The sequence below is a fragment of the Uranotaenia lowii genome, chromosome 1, assembly GCF_029784155.1.
Source record: "Uranotaenia lowii strain MFRU-FL chromosome 1, ASM2978415v1, whole genome shotgun sequence".
In the NCBI taxonomy this organism is placed as follows: domain Eukaryota; kingdom Metazoa; phylum Arthropoda; class Insecta; order Diptera; family Culicidae; genus Uranotaenia; species Uranotaenia lowii.
Window position 1 is genome coordinate 103,714,386 of NC_073691.1, and position 8,740 is coordinate 103,723,125.

At 35.5% G+C, this 8,740-nt stretch overlaps 1 pseudogene; it reads right to left on the minus strand.

Moving 5' to 3' along the window:
• Positions 1-211: 211 nt before the first annotated feature.
• Positions 212-1,133, minus strand: LOC129737717 (60S ribosomal protein L7a-like; annotated as a pseudogene).
• Positions 1,134-8,740: the final 7,607 nt, after the last annotated feature.

Below are 8,740 nucleotides of genomic sequence, written 5' to 3' on the forward strand. Positions count from 1 at the left end.
ACACTTTATTGTTTCACGCAGAGAAATCGATTGTCATTGAAACAAAAGAAATACTTTTTTAAATCAATGTTCTAGTTTTTTTTTATCTAAACCTTATTTTTTGGTTTAAATTTATTTCTATCAAAATGAAAGAAAATTATATCAAGTTGATATTTACAAATATTGAATTCATTTACTGTTTTTGAAATCAAAAGACAACAGATTCGTGCAAAAATTAATGAATCAATTCTTTAATTTTGATTTAGTTAAAAACAACAAAAACGAGGGAGAAAATTAAAGCGGGAAATTCTAAATATCGTGAAGGATTTTTAGTGAGTTTTCTTTAAATTTATCCTTAATGAATTATTAAAGTTTTAAATTTGTTTGAGGTCAACTATTCAACGACAATTGATTCTAAGGAAGGTATCGAATTGGAAGCTTCGAAATTCTAAGCTGTTAGATAAAGGTACAGACAACCAACCGACAGGTGCAATAATCTTCATGTGTTTATAATCTGATCCGCTTGGCGATGCAGGCTATACTCTTCGGCCCGAGCAGACCACCTACCCAGTGCTTGCGGATCTCCTCGTAGAGATCGTTGAAATTGGTATAGATGGTTTAATTGGACAGATTGGCACGGTCGGAGTTGTCCACTTGGGTCAGAGCAACACAGGTGCAGATCTTGATGGAACACCAACGTTCCCAGTCGGAACTTGTCCTTGATGATGCAGAACTGAATACCCATCTTTCGGCACAGAGCCGGTAGGTAGATGACCAGCTCAATGGAGTCAGCATCGTGAACGATCATCACCAGCTGAGCCTTCTTCTGCTCGACTAGTTTGACGACGGTGTTGGCGCCCTGCCGCAGGGGTTGGTTTTCTTTGCCGGAGGTTCTTCCTTGCCAGCGGCCTTGGCCTCAGCCTTATCCTTCAATCGTTGGATCTTAGCGATCGAGTTTTCCGGCCGGTATATTTCTCGAAGATAAATAACACTGACAAAGTGTTTTACCCGTTTTCATTATTTTTGTTGGTCAAATTTCGAACCATTTATTGAATATCGCACGTGTAATCGATGCTATCAATGGGTATAAAAAAAGAAACGTGAGTTCGTCACATCAAAATCAAAACATAAAACGAATTCACTCACACAGGCATACGCTATTTGACATTTCATGCAACGACAAGAAAATAAAAATCATCTTCGTTTGCATCAAGAGAGTAATGTTCTTTTACCATTCAAAATTCGTTTCGGCTGTGTGGAAAAGTATTGAATTCGATAAATAATACAGTGAAATTATTGCTTATTCACATGAAATAAACTTCATTCAAAATTATAATTTTTTGAAGAATGGATTCATTTTGTATACTAATTACTTAAAGACTATGATTTAAACATAACTTTGAATTAAAACATTTGGTTAAATTTCAACCGTGAAAGTTTTTTATAAACAAGGAGAAATGGATTTGAAACAGACATTTTTAAATGTCTCAAATTCAGTGGATATTTGACCTTGTTTTCCAAAAATTTCTTAGAGAAAAAGTTGAACGGAAAAAGATGGAAAAATTGTCTAAAAAATAAGGCTTTTTAGGCTAATTTTCCCCTAGTCCAAAATAAGGCTAAAAAAGTTTCTGAGGTTATATTTCTAAATCGAAATATAAGTTTTATTGAAACAACCAGCATTATATCACGAACACTACCAGCAGTAAATATGGTTGAGGCTTGTGATATAGCTCAGTTGGCAAGTCTGTTGCCTCCTGAACCGATGTCCGCGAGTTCGAGCCCAAGAGTAAACATCGAACACAGTTGTACCGGATAGTTTTTCAATAACAATCCGCCAATTGTAACGTTGATAAAGTCGCGAATGCTATTAAGATTGTAAAACGACTATAATTGAAACAAAAACAAAAAGTAAATATGATTAAAGCGCAGGCCAATACATTCGTCATATTTATTATTCTACTTAATTTTTTTTGCAAATTGTCTAAACAAGTTCTAATCATTCCAACGATAATGTATTTCACTCCTCAAACCAATCTAGATATTAGCCAAAACAGCTAAGATTGATTGGAATTCAAGTTTTTCAAGGATATAATAAATCATATTATGAAGTTTGTTTTTTTTTTGTCGTAGTAAACTATAAATAAAAAGAATAAGATGAACAATTCAGAACTCAATGAATTATTTAATGCGGACATTATAAATTTCAAACTGTCACTCAGCAGGATAAATTTCTAAATCAAAGCTGAATACCAAAATAATTGGCTCTAAACTAAGGACCGATACAACGTAAGTTTTGTATTTTTTCATCTAAATCGATCAACGGGCATGGTGTGTACAACATTCATTTCTTATCATGATACAGTAAATTAGAGTAAACAGTTCAACATTGAAGACAAAAACCAAATTGAAAATATTCTAAAAAGAATTTCAAATACTCATAGGTGATTCAATCAAACAAGTTTTCATTTGGCTTGTTAATTATCAAGTGCATTTTTTTTTCTTGATGAAGCACAATGGTTTCACGATGCCCCGATAGATGGCGTATGGTTCTGGGCGATTTGTAGTTGTATGGGCTCAACCGCCACTGATCAGTCTGGGTATATGGTGTCTGCGGTTATATACATTCGATGAAATTCAGGTTTTATTTGTAAGAGTCCCCAATGTCGAAGTACAATGATTACGCCCTTCGCATACGTTAGTCCAGCTGGTGGTTTATCCCTCGCTGTAAAGTGACTAGAATACATTAAGAGTAAGCCCGTTCAATAGCCAATTGAAATCGGTTTCAATCGATTTCGATTGGTAAATGGTTGTTCACTCAGCCAATGTTTTGGTCGAAACTAATCCAATTGACGTTCATTGAAGCCAATCGAAATCGATCGAAACCAATCGAAAACGATCAAGCTCGGAGGCAGGATTCGTTTCTATCGATTTCTATTACACTAACACAAATGCAGTTGTTTTCTGTCAAAAACAGCCCGCATAGATCGGTATTATATAATAACGATTTCCATTATCTTCTTCCCAAGACACACGAAAGATTATCTTTATAGTTTTGGATTATTAAAGTACGATTAAACTAATCTTTTTTTCATGGAATGGAATCGTTTGGACGCACTTTACGATACAGCAAACGGGTCGTTAAGTAGAGTAACCATTCATTTTTTTTTGCTTTTTTCTAAATTGAATTTAAGCTGAGAGCACCTGAACGATAGATGTAATCGTTATCTTATCATTTTTTAATGTTTTTATGACGATACTACGTATCTTTAAAAGATCTTTTTACGATTCTCAAAATAAAAGAAAATGTGTAATAATTTATTTTAGATAATTTTATTTCCTAATGTATGACATTCGATTATTATATTATTGCATTACAGATTTGATTACAAGATTTGTAAATGATTATTGAACATAATATGTGTTCGATAAGTTTTACATAAAATAAATATAATATTCTAGTGAGAGATGTGTTAGCTGTGATGGACTTGGACTACACTGCCCCTACTGAACTACTACTGAAATATATTACTGAAATAGTATATATACTCGCATAACAGTCCCATATGTGAAATACCACGGATGTAGTTACCTTACAAGGTTTTTTCGGTGAAATGGTTTTTGATTTATTGCTTTAAGTCATTTTACCAACAAGCAAAAACAAACACGCTGAAATTCCATCTTCTCTCAAACTGTGGGGATGTTTTTTTTTCTTAATTTTTTTTTTAAGAAGATCCAACAATGTAATTTATTGTTCATGGAAGTAAGGCGAGATATGTGTTGCGAAAAGGCAAGGAATCGAGATTCCTTCAATAAAACCATCAATTCACTTGATGTCGAATTATGCACGCTACACAGAAAATTTAACTACAGTTTTTGAAAGGCAGCCTAAGATAAAGATAAGAAGCCTAAGATAAGGATGGTCTTCCTATGAGAAAAATTATCAGAAACAACTAAAAACCATGATAAGATTCAACTTAAAATGTGGAATTCACGAACTACATTAACAAGTTCAGAAATGATCAAATTTAAGTCTTAGAAGGTAGCATGGTGAGCAAACCATATTCTGTATGGGACTGTTATGCGAGTAGATTTGACAAAGGTCTCGAATATGCTCGCATAACAGTCCCATAACAAACAAAAATGATGCTCCAGACCTTACCAGTTGCCAAATTTCGAAAAATTCAGATCCTGCGATTTATTATGACAACCTAGAACATATTCTATTAAACTATTTTTGTTTATGCTGAAAGCTGTGGTCTCAATTTAAAAATGTATTATAAAACAGAAAAAGCTGATTTTCTCGCTTGCTCGTTTTTGCATATGGGACTGTTATGAAAGTAGGGGCAGTACATGTTGTATAACTTTTCCTTAAAGCTTTTGATCTTTGGCTGTAGTAATTCTATTTGTGTTCATATTTCCCTATCTATATCCTGTTCTCTTCAAAAAGTGATGATCTAAAACTAAGCAAACAATTGTAAACACACAAGTTCAATTCTGTTTTTTTTTTTGGTTCAAATAACCAATTTGTTTTCATCTTGGTTCCAAGAAATAATTGATATTTGCTGGTTGATCTATAAAGTTATGGACCTACTCAAGCGGCTTGAACAACGGAGTGTTAAACTAACGTAAAGTTAAAGTACCTACACTTAAAACCAAATAAATAAATCAATGCCAATTTAAAATTGTGTATCATCATTTATCATTCTCTTCTATCTGTCCCAGATTTCACTTATTGAATGATTCTTTAACGACACCGTAGATCAACTTTTGCGATACCCTGTGTTGAACTGAAGTTGTCCTTCGCCCTGCAATTTTATGCTGTGATAACCGTATTTTGGTGGATCGGGTGGATTATGCTCGAATGCTGGCTTCCGGAGATCGGTGCCAGCAGAGTCTGGCAAGACGTCTAACCTTCGTTGTACTACTCTTGACATTGGATAGAAAATTGAAATAATCTTGAGTCACAGACCCAATCAGATTCGACACCTTCGATGAGGACGGTGGATTGAACGCTACAATCTTCATCACATTTCCGATTCTAAAGCTTCTTGGCTCCCGCATGCAGGCTACTTGCGACGAAAATTGTACCGTAGTCTTTTCCATCCTCAATGACACCACCGCTTCTGGTAGAAATATGCTTGGTCACCGAGCGTTTCCTGGAAAACAAAAATGACGTTATTTTCAGTTGAAAATATAACTAAACAAAAAGCATTTTTACCCAGATCCTTTGCCCAGTACGACTGCATCCGGTTTCTCAGCTTGTGTTTAAGGTGATGACTGTTATTGGCCTTAGCCGGATGTATGACGTATGGAGTAGGATGTATGACACTGGGCGCCTCGGCTGACGCAATCGGTAAGTGGAGCAGATCACTATCTTTAACCATCCAGGGGCCTCGCTATCGGAGTAGTAGGTGGTAGTAGCTATCGAATGCTTCGATTGCCACCCCTCTCCCCTGGCCATTTTTCGCCAATCATTGATTTCTCCATTAGCCGTACCAGATGGGATCTCCGGATTCCAGCAGCGGTAGCAAGCTTCGGATATATTTCGTCGATTCAGCAACACCTTTTCCTTAAATAAAACAAAATAAGCACAAATCATAATATAAAAATTGAAACTCTTACCAATTTTATTTACAGCTTTCGGAGCCTGTTCTATCCGACACGATTCTTAAGATTCGGGTTACACGTCGGGGAATTCTCGTCGAAAAAGTGATTCGTTTTCTGGGATCCTGTGAAGATTCAGAGCTCCCGTGGATGAAGCGATTGATTCCGCATTTAATTTGTTTCTATGTAAACGTTACATGTTGATGGCCCTTCCACCGCAAAGCGGGTAGTGATGCAAGGGAAAGCTTTCGGCGGAAGTCTAATGCTGCATTTGGTGCTGCTGTTGCCACGAATGTCTCGACCGTCTCGACCGACAAATTCCTCTTCCGGACCATCAAACTGTGCACCTCAGGATTGTAGGGTTGGTATTACTGAAAAAAATAATTGGAACGATTAAAAACTAGTTAATGTAAAACAATATTGCTTGAAACTTACATATTAGCTGGGGATTTCCTAAATAAAACAGAGATTCCGCCGTCCGCTTTAGCAAAACCAAAACACGCGCCATTTTTATTTGCTTTGTTGACAGTGAAGACACACTCTGATACATTTTGAATTTTGTTTAAAGGATTATTACTGGTATCTTTCAAAAATATTTTTGTATCATTTCAAGCGAAGACACATGAAAAATGGAAAAATTAGTCAAAAATTATAAGATTTTAGGACGATTACTCGAATAGTCACCATTCATGTAATCAGAACAGAATAATATCAACGATAAGGTGTATGATATTTGATTATGCGGGAGCTGATTTGGTTTTTTGTGAAAAAATTATTAGAAAGCGGTGTCATTCGGTGCGGTGTTTTCTGTCGTGTGCAGAGGCGGTGGTGCAGTGCTAGTCGTGCGGAGTCAGTGGTGCTGGTCGGTGGTGCTGGGTCGGTGGTGCTGTGCCAGTCATGATGAATCGGTATCGCTGTGCCAGGTATTTTGAGTCGATGGTGCTGTGCCAGTCGTGCTGGTCGGTGGTGCTGGGTCTGTGGTGCTGTGCCAGTCATGCTGAGTCTGTGTTGCAGTGCCAGCAGTAGTGCTGGAGTATAAAAAAGGTAAAATTTACCGAGTAACTGGAGTAAATTTTTTCCACCCCTCTTTCGAGGTAAATTTAACCTTTTTTCATTTATTTAGCAAAAAAGTTAATTTTACCTTTTTTCAATTCACCTACACGCAGAAAAAAGACGGGGAGTTAGTTCAACAAAACGTTTTGTTATTTTATTTTGTCTTTTAGATGCTTATTTTTAATTTGTTTTGATGAAAATAACGATTGGAAATAATTACAAAATTTTGTTATTTTTACACGCTCATCCTTTATTACTGGAAATGAAAATTTGATTTGTTTCAAAACCTATAACTAGTGTATTTTTATAAACGTGTGACTTTAAAACGAGAAGTTGAAGAATGAAAAAAGAAGAATAAGAAAAAAAGCATCATCCGAACATCAACAGTAAAAAAAAACTAAACTACAAACGGCCCAAAATGTGGCCACCTAATTAAACTATTTTCCTGGAATTTCCACCGAGAACGAGTCTGAAATCAACACAAAGGAATGATCAGCAGCAGCGGAGTGAAGGAAGTAAAGGCGACAAATGCAATTATTATGAAAAGGCGGCCTCAACTCAGGCCGAAGATCTTAGTCGGAAGGCCATACTGGAACAGGACCATCAATTCTTCATTGTCACCTTTAACATGCGCAAGCGGTTTGGATCAGGAAGAGCCAAAGTGCTAGAGGAAGCGGAAACTAAACCGGTATTCGCCATCTGGAGGATAGAATGTTTCCGAATGCCAGCGACTATGATGGTGAGTTTGTTTCAATTTATTTGTACTTTGTAAAACAATTTTTTTTAATCCTCCAGGAAGAAAAATCCAAATGTCCCGACAGCAAGAGGCACTACCATATACGTAGCCTGAGTCCGGCCGATCTGGAAACATCGAGAACTCGAACACGTACATCATACGGGCCCGTGTAATCATGATTCCGGCTACTGATCATGCAAAATTATATTTTGTGCCTGTCCGAGATTATGGTATTCCCGGTGCTGAAAATGCTGCCCCGTTTAGGAGAAATCTATATAATTTTATATTTAAAGAATTGAAAGTATATTTATTGTAAAATTCATTATTGAATCGTGTATGTTCGATTTAAAAAATAAAAAAAAATATCTGAAATCAATCCAATACACTAAGGATTTTCAAATTATAAACCAATTAAAATAAAACCCATAATTTTTTTTAATTTTTGACCAAAGTAGTTTTGCTAATTTGAAACCATCAGCATTCAGTTACGTTTTACCCAAATTATTTTTATTATTTTGAAAACAACTATGGATCACTTTTAAAAAGGGTGTATTTTATTTCCAATCAAACGATAAATTTAAATCAAATCGATATTTGTAATCAGGGTTACCAAAAATATATTTGTGCTTTTTCCCAATCAAAATTTTTATTATTTTCGGTCCAAATCTTATTATTTTTAAAATATATTTTTCTGCGTGTAGTAAAAATGGACATATTTAATGTTTGCTTAGTTCTATCAATGGAATAATATCAAATCATAAATAAAAATACTTAATTCATGCAAATACTGATTTTTATTCATTCATACTTCAAATAATCGTGTTTAATAGTTTAATAAGCTTATTGTTGAAATTATTATTGTTTTTATCTATATAAGTTTGCTTCATAAATCAAAACTTGTCGGTACAAATTCTGGACATCAAACAGCTAAATTAAGTAAAAGAAGTAAAATTGGTCAAATACGATGTGTTGCTTCCGGGATGCCGAAAAAGACGAAACCTTTTGAAGGAACCGGCCTCATCGGATCACTTGAAATGTGGTTCATCGGCCACAATTGTCTCTTCAGCTTGGACTGCAGTTTCTTCATTTCGAGATCGTCCGAGTCAAATTTGCCAATGCCTCCCTTCTGTTGTTGTTACATAACATCTTCTTATCTCCGAGCTGCTGTCACCATCCTTAATCATTGCCGTTTTCTCATCCAAATATCAAAATCAGCCCGCTCCAACCATGCCTGGCTCAAATCAATTCTGTCACTTTTAAGTCTAGAAGTAGAAGAAAAAAAATGTTTAGAAACAAGCTACGCTATTCACAACCAAAGTTAAAATTATGTCCGCGCTTTAAAAATATTTGAATGACGAGCAGTATGCC